We start from the raw sequence: 10,474 nt of genomic DNA on the forward strand, positions 1-10,474 counted from the left end.
AATATGGATAGGTTTTCGTACGAACACCGCCTCCGCCAAATCAATTGCTTTGTTGTGATAAGTTGTTCGGGATTTGGTGTGATAGTTCTGTTCGGCTAGAGGGCTAGTACCTCTAGGTTCGGCAAAAGCAAGAGATCGCAACCTAGCCTGAAGGTTTGTGATCTCAGAGTAGAGTTGCGATTCGTTGTAGGGGAAGATTTGAAGAACATTTTACCCGGAAGCCGTGGACTTTCACCAAAAATCTTTTGGGCGGGGAGTGTCCGATGTCGGGTTTATGAGCATTACGTAAACCGATTAGTATAATTGGCAACGTTGAACCCATCTCTCGTCCGGTGGTAGTTTTGATCGTAATGCTGATTTTAAAGATCTATGAAGGCGCTCTACCATTCCGTTTGCCTTGGGATTGTAAGACGTGGTAAGCTTCCTATCAATACCCAGAAGCAACATCAGTTCATTCCAGAGGTCGCTCTCGAATTGAAATCCGCGATCACTAATTATGGTAGACGATACACCAAATTGAGATACCCATTCCATAAGGGCTGTGGCACAAGAGCTGGTGGAAGCAGACTTCATAGGAAATGCCTCGGGCCATCGTGTGAATCATTCTATAATTGTGAAAAGAAAACGGTTGTTGGCACCAGGGGGGAGAGGACCCACGATGTCGATATGAATGACACTGAAGCGTTCTGTGGTGGGTGAAAATGCTCCAAGGGGAGACAACTAGTGACGTCGAACCTTTGATTGGTGGCAAGGCACCCACAAACAAAAAACCTACCATATTTTGCCAGTCCGAACCAGACAAATCTTTTGGAAACTAAACGTCGAGTAGCAGCAATGCAAGAGTGTGATAACGAAAGAAGGATTTGGATGCAATGGCTGTTGTGGTCATCAGGAACTGCTGGGCGGAAAAAGGCCATAACGAACATCACATATTATTGTCTGACTTCCCAGGGAAAAGGGTTTTTGAATTTCCCCGCGCTCTCTTAGAGTCGAGCTGATGAAGTCTGCTCCTACTTCACGTAGCAGCCATTATCGTCTAAAGATGGTTAGAGGGAAGTAATTCCAAAAATTTTGGTGATTTTTATTTATACTTTTCTATTATAGATCGCCAAGTGCAATGCCACCCAAGAAGAAGAAATAGGCCACGCCAGCCATCACAATCACAGAGGCTTCGGAGGAGGAGAACTCGGCTCAAGATAACGTCAGCGACTCTACCGAGTCCAGCCCCAACTCGAGCAGCGACAAAGACGGGAGGCCGAATCAACTTTTGTAAATTGCCATTGCGGAAAATACCTCAGATTAGTATATCATTCCACTTGAAGCCTACAAAAAGATAATATTTTTAAAAGTGTAATCAATAGATGTTGGCATTAACCTTACTTGTCTTTCCAACTAAAATTTTATTTAAAACTAAGGAGCAAATGATAAGATATCTTGTATTCAAAGATTACATTTGCATCAAATTTGACTACAAATTGCTCCGGTTATATCTTAAAGCAATTGCCAAGAAATATGATATGCTTTTTCTATGCTTAAAATGTAAATGGAAATATTTCATTGTTTTGAAGCAAGTAGAAAAACCCGAAAATAATTTGCGCTATAAATTTAAACTTACCTAATGTCAATATTTCACAATTGTGATGCCATACTTGACAATCGCAACTTTAATCAAGCTTAATCTTGAATTTTGACAAAATTATATGAACGTTGAATAAAAACATAGCAAGTAGGTAAAAATTAATTATTGCAAAAAGTGGCAAATTCGAAAATGAAATTGTCACATGTGTCCTTTAAATATTTTAGGAACATGATAGGATAGTATGGCTTTTGACACTTTATTAAAATAAAAGGCAATGTTGCAGCTTTTGTAAGTTTTTAGCGACATTTTTTGCCACTTTTAGCTTATATAGAAGTGTTAAAGAAAACGGAAAAACTTCATTTCTTGTCGTGTCATTGAAAAAGACAATCATAATTTTGGGAATAACTGGAAACATAATTCGGCCCTTTTTCGATATTTTAATGCACAAAACGCAACCTTTAAGTTGTAACAACTAAGCATGTGCTAAATAGAAGTTTATGAATTTTTACGTCAATACATAACTAAGAGTATGTTTAATACTGATTGACAACTTGTTTGACAACGATGCATTTTGATGGGCTTTAGGTGATTTAACACACTTATCTGAGCTACTTTAATCATGTGTATTTCACAAAAGCTGCTGAACCCACTGTTCGAACATTAAAGGAAACAATGTCCCGAGAGGGAGTTAAAATCTGAACTCTCACGTCCTGGAAGCCCTCCTTCTTCTCCGGGACACCCCACGACGGATGGCGCATCTCCTGCTTTCAGAATGTTCCAAATAATCTTCCGCCCGCAAATTCCTACCTTACGTAGATTTGAATAGACCACGCGGTATCGAACAAGCTAATGTGGAACGCTCCACAAGCAGAATCCGTCAAAACTGCCATCACAACAAATATACACGGCCTTTATCCGAACTTCTCCAAGGCACCCATGTAAGGATTCAACATCCTATTTCAAAAAGATGCCAGCCTGGAGGCATTATTTTCTAAACAGACACGCCATTTTGCTGAACGAAAACATTATACATCGCAATCGTCGATTTTTAAAACTTGTTTCAAGACCAAATGCAAGAATTTCAACTACTGATGGAACTTCCCATTCTTCCGCCAACGATTTACCTTCGCCTTCCAATGCTACCTCAACAATAGGTCGATCTCCCCACAAAAGATGAGATCCAACTCGTTTCACTTCGAATTGAAATCTCCCAAGGGAGAAGATGTAATGGATCAGTCTTCCCGATCCCCAGGTATTGGTGCCAAAGCTCAGCTGATGGACTCATGGCGACACATAAAATACTCTACTCTATACATCCGTATCTTATCCTCTTTACATAGTAGAATAAATATTGTTATATGTTCTTCCTCTCTGCATCTTTACCACCATCACAGTGCACCTATCATTTCTCACTCTTCAGAAATTAGAGTGAGATTATTTCTCACCTCGTAAGGCACCGAATTGCGAACTAACATGCCCACTCCCCCACCACGTTTTCCGGTTCGGGTGATAAGTTCGAGGTGATAGCCATTAAAAACTGTGTTAACGTGCTGAACTTGCCAAACCTCTTGTATTGCAAACACCATAGGGTTATGTTTCGAAACTAAATCATCGATTTTAATTTTGTATGCAACAATGGATCGGACATTCAATATGGACGCCTCTTGCTTGCGTTCCAGATCCCCTCTCGAGTCAATCATCCCATCTTAGAGATAGAGGCATCCAGGCCTTTTCATCCGGGTCAGTAATTACCATCCCAATCGACACAGAGCCAGCGAGCAAAATTTGAATCAAACGGCTGGTAAAATTGAAATAATGCTGAGAATCACAGTAAATTCAAAGGAATTTGGTCAATTGTTGCCTTTTCCGTCTTGATTATCCATTTGTTCGGATGCAAATCTGCCTCGTGTCAAAGTTTTGCGCTGGAGACGGTTGGATTCTTTGGGGTTGGATTTTATCTCCTTTGTATTCACCCGAGGAACATGGTCACATCTGGATGGAGCTCTCAGGGCCGGAAAGGCAGTGGGATCTGTTCCATTTTGACAGTTAATTACGGAGTGGTTCGGTTCAGTCAGAGTCACGTGTTCATTAACAATTGGCACTTGGCGTTGCTCGACCAATCTTTCTTGATTCTCACCAAGCTTATTCCAATCGTGGTCTTCTTGAGTTTGAACATTCCTTTCTGGGCTATTTTGGGCTTCACGCTCGTTTGGAGGACTTGTCTCTGGAGGATTTGCGTCTGGAGATGGAATCGTTCTAGATGTTTCTTGATTGTTGAGTTGAGTGGACGTTCGTTGATGAAATGTCCCTCTTTTTGGAAGCGAAAGCAACGACATTTCTGGTCCTTGTGCGATACCCGCACTTTCCTGGAGCCAATGACGATAAAGTCGGGGATAGGTGTAAAAGGTTTGATGAGCACCCTTCTGTTTCCATTTGGAATTCCGTTGAATCTCGGGTCATGTCGATCATTGATGAGTTCTTCATCAATGTTGGACTTCACCTCAGCACACTTAGTAGTTGTAGGGGTGAGCCCATCCATCGATGGATGTCTCGTGAGGGACAAGGTGGAATTGAAGAGGAGCAAACGTCTGCCCTTGAATAACACATTTCCATGTTTTATCCCCTGTCGTGGGATGGAATTTCATTTCCATTGAGGTATCAATCTGATATGATCATGACATTGGAAAAACTTGGATATTAGTAGGGTTGGGCGAAGTTTGGCCCTCTGGCCTTAGCTCCCACCACCTCAAAAAAATTCAACTTCAGGTTCCAGTTGGAGGACCCTAACATCTGACGGTGCAAAGCCCACCTATCTACCTTTCACACACTTTCCAACGCGTTTGGAGACATGAAAGCCTCGTACTTCGTCAGACCATGTGAAAGGCAACAGCTTGATATGAATTCATTTAAACTAGAGCTTTTGTAATTCAAACGAAGAAATATGACTCGACTATCCACCTGAGTAAAATGTGCGTCACATTTTAATGTGTTTTTAATATTAGTTATTTTTAAACAAATCTTTACCAAAGAGCATATTTTAACGTTGGATATGTGTTTATCATTTTAACGTCTAACAAGGATTCACTTTCTCTCAAAGGTAGAGGTGTAAAAAGCAAATGTTAGCACTGAACGAAGGCCCTATCGATATATAAGGAGGTCGATAATAACAAGCAATATCTCTCCTTGGAATACTTATTAATATTATTATTATTATTATTTTTTTTTGGTTTGTTTTTTCACGGGCTTTTCTAACCGCTACAGGGAATGTAATCCCCAGTACTATTAAAATGAAAGGTTATAATTCGTCTATTTATTACCTTTCATTTTTATATGATATTTGGTCTACCAACGAAATTTGAGTTGGCAGACCGAGCTAATCCTTGAATGTAGGGTTGATCTGGAATGGTATCTAAAAATTTGTCCAAGTCTGACTTGAAAGATGCTACCGGATCAACAAGGCCTACGTATTCCCTACGAATATCAGAGGGAAGCAAATTAAACAATGAAGGAGCCCGAGAGAGAGAGAATGTGGACTTCATTGTTCGAACTAGCCTGGATTCTCGAAGGCTTGAAGGTGCTCTCAAAACGCACATTAAGCCTCTACGGTCACTAGAATTGACCCTAAACCCTGGTTGGGACAAAGCTCATGGATACTTTTGAAGACGTACAGTATCGATACCTTTCGCCCCTTCTCTAAACACTGTACAGTCCCAACTTTTTTAGTCTCTCCAAATACGAGAGCTCTCTTAATCCTATAATGTTCCTAGTGAAACATCTTGCCCGACTTTTTGCAAACCTGCTGAACTCATTGGAGCCCAAATGGGTGAGGCATATTCAAGAATGTGGCTGGACAATCGACTTGTACAGAGTTAGCATCGTGATTACTATCTCTGGACTTAAACGTGCGATATATTCAACCACACATTTGAAAAGCCTTACCCACCTTCAACTGGATATGCTCATTGAACTTTCCATTATTTTGGAGGACTACACCTAGATCTTTCATAGATGAGACCTGCTCAATATCTTTACCTCCATTATCTACGAGTGGAGTATTCAAAGGAGTTGACCCAAATGTCATTGAGCGGAATTTCATTTATTTTAATATGTATTCATGAACCCTCGAAATATCAATTTTTGTAAATATGTTTTCATAACTATCCTACAATTCTGAGGGGTTTAAGTTGTCGCCCTTCACAGGGCTTGTTCACAAAATGGCTCGCAAGCGCCCAACAACTTTCTCTTAATTTATTCATGAACAGTTCTTACTTTAGTTGCTTAGTTAAATTCATTCACCCAATGGGCGTGAAAACTGGTGGGACGACGTTGAAAGCAATAGCACATGTCCGGAAGAGTGTGGATAGGTTGTCAATATGTGCGTAAGGAGGAACGTGAAAAATTGTATATAGCTTTCTTTATACTCCGCATACGACGGTTATACTACTCGAACAAAGTAATAACCTAGCTTTGGAAACAAGAAGGAAAAAGGTCGGGAGACAGTTTCAGTGGTACAATTTACTTCCTCCTTTTCACTCAGACTAAATCTGACAATCCTCCGACTGTAACCTTAATTATTACAGGCCGGAAAATAATCCTTGTTTTGGCGTTGCGGGTAAATTCCGGATGGTTGTCAAACCTTTGTTTCCTTATAGATGCTCTAGGCATAGATACGCGAGGTTGAGTATACGTCATCAAATTCGACCGATCTGATTGGCTGCCAATTGTCAACGAACATGGGCTTTGTTTGGAAACCTTTCATCGGGAGTCAGTCGCTTCTAAATAGACATGGCACGTTTGCATTGCATAATAGGGTACAACTTTGAATGGCTTATGACAAATTTGATCCACCATTGGTTCAACCAACTCATTCCACAGGGTTAAGAGTGTCTTTTATCATTAGAATTGCATTGGCGTGGTGTTTCTCAATAGAATGTGCTTGACGAACTGATCTTTCGCATGCCGCCAGTCTCGAGTTGGACTAAAGCAACTCATAAAAGAAAATGCTACTGTGTTCAACAAATTACATTCTGAATATAAAGGGACTTGTTCTTGATAGACACGGGAAGCACACATGTGAATATGTTAATCTGAATAATCTAATGAAATATTATAGCAATATAATCCTATGAAAAAATGGGTTCAGAAAGGATTTAGAAAGCAACAACATAGTATAAACAATCTAAAATGCCATATCCATGAATAATCAGCTTGTCTTCAAGTAAAATTTGGCAGTTTCCTTGAAGAAAATATTCAATGGTCCTTGTCATAATAGAACTCTCTTATACAGCGCATCAGTTCAAAATATGTTTGGAAACTTTATAGTTCTACTGATCGTTTACATTTTTGAAGTGGGCCACTTGTCAAACCTCGCGCGTCTCTGAATCCACGGTCCCTAGTTTTCCTTACAAGAGCAACTCTTCACGTTCACTTGTTTTCAGACAGCTGGTCGCACTCAAATTTCTAGGTTTGTTGCGCGACGGCAAAACAAGTTATGTCTCCGAGCTTTACTGATCATGGATCTGAAAACAGATTTCGTGGGGTAGACTGTTTTCGTGCCTGGTTTTTGATGTATCAGTATCTCAATGATTACTTTTCAAGCAATTGATGGAGAAAATTTTTTGAGCAAATAGTCTTGTCAAGAAAATTAAAAGCAAATATTACCTTCAGCACAGGATCCTGGTCAATTATGGCAACCATACCATTTAAAGAGTTCAAGTTTCATGAAAGACATGTTATTTTTTTCAAGTGATTGAATTGTGGCATTCAACAATAACATTTATGCATTTTCAAGCGAAATTTACGCGTTTTTAGCGTCAAGAAATATAATCCTAGTCTGCAAATTTCGACCGGACTTACCTTGACTAACACTATAGTACTTGTAACAAGAAACCTTATCGTTCAGTTGAAATATTTGAACAAACTTAGACATTAACAAATACAAGACTCTATCATTCTAATTGAGACATCAATCACAATTAAGTTGAACATTTTCGAGGTTCTCTTTTGGAAATGTTGAGTTCCGTTAAGCTGAATAGCGAGATCAGCAACAGGCTTCTTGGAGAAGAATGTTATCGATCATATTTGGTAGTCTGCCTCACGATTGTTGATACCCTTCTCATTGTCAAATATTGACAGCAAAAGTTCTGAAGTGTTCAGTCAAGATGAGACTTGGTAACGCCATTGTCCTGGGACTTTGTGTCATTGGCTTTTCTTTTCTTGTTTCGATCAGTTGAAGAAGTTTACAACCAAAATAAATTGAATCTTTTCTCGTATGAGAGATTGACGGAGGAATCTTTATTCGTCATGGTTTTTTGTCCCCAAGCCATGTTCAACAATCGAAAGGGCGACCGAAACGCCTCCTCAATGACTCGGAAGTGTATGACAAATTTGTCAATCAAGCAAATGTGGACTTTCAATATTTATCGCACAAAAATATTCTATTAAGGAATTTTGATCCACCGAAGGAATTCAAATTAAGAACCAAATACTGCGGATTGTGCAAAGCATTTGACTTTGGCAAAAGAAAGCACAAGTTGAATACGGTTGCGACATTCTCGATTAACAAAGCTCCAGGACCAATGAGCTTGTTCATTTTCCGATCCTGGAATGAAATCATATCTTTGGGAGATTTTCGGTTTTATCAACATCCACCAGTTTTGAAGATCGAAACATCCTCTATGGTATTGATGAACGCTAGGTACCATGAAACCCTCACCTGCCATACGATCCCTGTCAAGAGGATCAAAATTTATGGTTTTCAACTTCTTCGAATGCGTCGCCGATGAATGAACAGATTTGCCACAGAATCGGCGCTTGGAATGCGCTCCTCTTCATTTGTGGCCTTTTTAAGTCCCTCGATGGTAAACCTTGCAAAGACCATGAGGTAGAGAGAAATGTATCTGATCATGCAAGCGAAATCGTTGCTTCTCAGATCAACGGTGATCGAAGTGTTTGCATTCGACCTTGCAAGATCCCAGTTCTGGAAGCTAAATCATTCCCCATCGAGATCCAAAAGATAGTATGTTAACGAGAGAGCTCTATCTACTTCACAATGATGACCTATCGTAAGTCTATCGTCTAACACACTTGTTATTCATGTCGTTTTCGACACTGGAGTGGTGGAATGGAGCAAGGAAAAGTATCTCTACAGCCCTTATGACATCATTTCATCCATAGGAGGAGCTTTGGGTATGACCCTCGGATGGTCCATGTTTCATACCATCAACTGGATCAGGGATTATCTGGCCGATTATTGCAAACTAAAACCCACTCTTGTCAACCCTAATATTGCCATCACCTTTAATTGGTGACCTCTTGAATTAGAAGTGATTGCCTCTGTTTTTAAATTTTGTACAAACCCAGAAACAAGTTGTGCCCGAAGTTGAATTTCAAGAAAGCAGGAAATTAAGTGATATCTGAGGCCAAGATTTTTTTTTCTAACTAGATTTTTGGCCCTATTTTTCAACTCAAAACTCATAGGAAGTAGATATGATGATGATATTTTATTTAGGGTCTTGGAAAACGATAACGATAAATAAGTCCCAAGGGGAAGAAAAAAATAGCATGAATAGTAAAACCTTGACTAGTTCAGACTCTGAATATGTGATGGTTCTTGAAGTTGCGTTGGTCTGGTAACATCAGCTTCAAACTTTGGATGTTGCCATATCTACGCCAAAGATCTCAACCTTGACTTGGTTCACTAGGATGTCTGAGTTACTGAAAAAAGGAACTATGTAGCCGCTGGAAAAGGAGTTAGTTATGTTACAGTTGGTTGAATAAGAATTCGTGATTATTTCCGACAAATATTGGGTCCACCCCCGCAGTAAAGAAAAAAGTTATAACTAACAAATTGCAAACAGCAAATAATAACTTTTGCTAACGTTTAAACAAGCTCTCCTTGACACATTATTGTGACTTTACTGCTGCGTGCCCTTTCCAGAATCCGGTCTTGTCAAGAACGAATTTTTTCGGTGCGTTTTTTCACGGGCGTTCCTAACCGCTACTGGAAGGTAACCCCCAGTACTAATAAAATGAAAGGTTATTCGTCTATTTATTACCTTTCAATTTTTTGTGATATTTGGTCTACCAACGAATTTGAGTTGGCACCCCGAGCTCGTCTTAAAGGCGGGGTTGATCTGGAATGCTACTTCAAAAGTTGTCCAAGTCTGGCTTGAGAGATGCTACTGGATTGACCCTGCGTATAGTTGAGGGAAGCAAATTAAACAATGAAGGATCCCGAGAAAGAAGAGAGTTGGACTTCATTGTTTCATTAGCCTGGATTCTCTAAAGCTTGAAAGTGCTCTCAAAACGCACGATAAGCCTCTACAGTCACAACAATTGACCCAAAACCTTGGTTGTGACAAAGCTCATGAATTCAGGACCAGCTCAACTCAAATGCGTTGGCCGATCAAATAATATACATGAATAAAAGTTAAGTAAACTCCAATCCCAGTAGCGGTAAGGAAGTCCGTAAAGAAACAACTAAGACAAAAGTTTGGCCATTTCAACAAAATTACCGTTTACGTGACATTTTCGCCAAAAATAATCTATCTGGGCGAAAAAATGTGCATCTGAAACAATGAACCATCATGTCATTAAATGAATTGGTAAAATTTTGCTTATCAGAGTGTCTTTTCTCGAGAAATTTAACTTTCTGCAAGTTTCCTGCCTAGAAACATTTCCTCTATCATTCCCAAATCAAACTGATCTTGGATTGACTTTTTTAATTCATTTGCGGCTAATCGAGAACAGTTTTGTACCCTACCTTGTTATGATAATGCCCTGCTGCACTAAACCAGTCAAGTCTTCACACTTAAGCCAATGTCGCAGTCTTCGGACTAAACTGAATCTCTTGTTGAGGCTGAGAGCAAGGCACTGATACTTTGTCCACCCCAA

The sequence above is a fragment of the Tigriopus californicus genome, chromosome 11 (genome assembly GCF_007210705.1).
Source record: "Tigriopus californicus strain San Diego chromosome 11, Tcal_SD_v2.1, whole genome shotgun sequence".
Lineage (NCBI taxonomy): Eukaryota > Metazoa > Arthropoda > Copepoda > Harpacticoida > Harpacticidae > Tigriopus > Tigriopus californicus.